The sequence below is a fragment of the Nerophis ophidion genome, linkage group LG21 (genome assembly GCF_033978795.1).
Source record: "Nerophis ophidion isolate RoL-2023_Sa linkage group LG21, RoL_Noph_v1.0, whole genome shotgun sequence".
Classification (NCBI taxonomy): Eukaryota; Metazoa; Chordata; class Actinopteri; order Syngnathiformes; family Syngnathidae; genus Nerophis; species Nerophis ophidion.
In genome coordinates, this window is record NC_084631.1 from 953,204 (window position 1) to 954,864 (window position 1,661).

Genomic DNA, 1,661 nt, shown 5'->3' on the forward strand with positions numbered 1-1,661 from the left:
GTCATCTTCTGACTTGACGTTCCTTAAAACCTTTTAAGGCCCAAGCTGTTTAAATGCTTTTTATTTATCTTTGCTATTTGGGCTTATTGGACCCATAATTAGAATAAAAACTAAGAATCATCTTTTAATATGATATACTTAGTCCATAAGTAACAAACGTGTACTTCATGTTAGCGACATGCTAATTCCTATTTTTACACTGGAGAGAGGCGGAGCTGACGGTCTGACAGACAGGCGGGGCACGCTGGAGGCAAGATGGCGGCAAGGAGGCGGAGATGGCGAGCGAGCGGCGAGGCCACAAGCGAGATCAGGTGCATGGATGGCGCACCTGGATACAATTGATGACTCCTCTCGCACTGTTAAAACGGGTGGCAGCTGTGAACGTGGGGGAGAAACGAAGGAACGAGAGAACAAACAGCGCATGCTACTAGGAAGAGGGCAGAGCAGGAGGCAGACAGAAGCGACGGGGACGGCTGAAAAGCTACACGGAGGAGCGAGCAGGGCGAGCGCGGACGGCTGAAAAGCAATCCGCTTAAGACTTGTCTCATTTGCATAAATAAATAAGTCTACACCTGCGAGCAAATGTCTGCTTGGTGGTCCATGGAACCCGCAAGATAGCACAACTCTGTCACATGCACTTTTTATTTTCCAAATTCCATTGTTATACTCTTCTGACACCACCAGATGGCAGTATAAGTATCAACATAAGCTGCTGTAAGACCCAAATTCAGTAGTGCAGCGGTTCTAAAGTGGGGGTACTTGAAGGTATGCCAAGGAGTACGTGAGATTTTTATATATATTTTTGAATAATACTTCAACAAAATATGAATGTAAGTTCATAAAGTGTGAAAAGAAATACAACAATGCAATATTCAGTGTTGACAGCTAGATTTTTGTGGACATGTTCCATAAATATTGATGTTAAAGATTTCTTTTTTTGTGAAGAAATGTTTAGAAGTAAGTTGATGAATCCAGATGGATCTCTGTTAAAATCCCCAAAGAGGGCACTTTAAGTTGATGATTACTTCTATGTGGAGAAATCTGCATTTAGAATTGAATCACTTGTTTATTTTTCAACTAGTTTTTAGTTATTTTTACATCTTTTTTTCCAAATAGTTGAAGAAAGACCACTACAAATGAGCAATACTTTGCACCGTTATACAATTTAATAAATCATAAACTGATGACATAGTGCTGTATTTTACTTCTTTATCTCTTTTTTTCAACCCAAAATGCTTTGCTGTGATTAGGGGGTACTTGAATTAAAAACATGTTGACAGGGGGTACATCACTGAAAAAAGGTTGAGAACCACTGCAGTAGTGTACACAATTTTGGAAATAAGCTAAAAATGTGCTGTCCACGCATGTGGCCACTACACCTTTAGAGGTTTGGAAGGGATAAATGTTTGGATCGGATACCTGTAACCCTTCTATTAATTAGGGCTGTCAAAAATAAAGAGTTAACCAATGTGATTAATAAAAAAAAAAAGGCATTATGTACAGTACAGACCAAAGTTTTGAACAAACACAATCGATAAAGCAATAAATCCCACTAATCAACCCACCTGTGAAGTGAAAACCATTTCAGGTGACTCCCTCTTTAAGCCCAGAGAGAATGCTAAGCGTGTGCAAAGCAGTAAACAGAGCAAAAGGTGGCTATT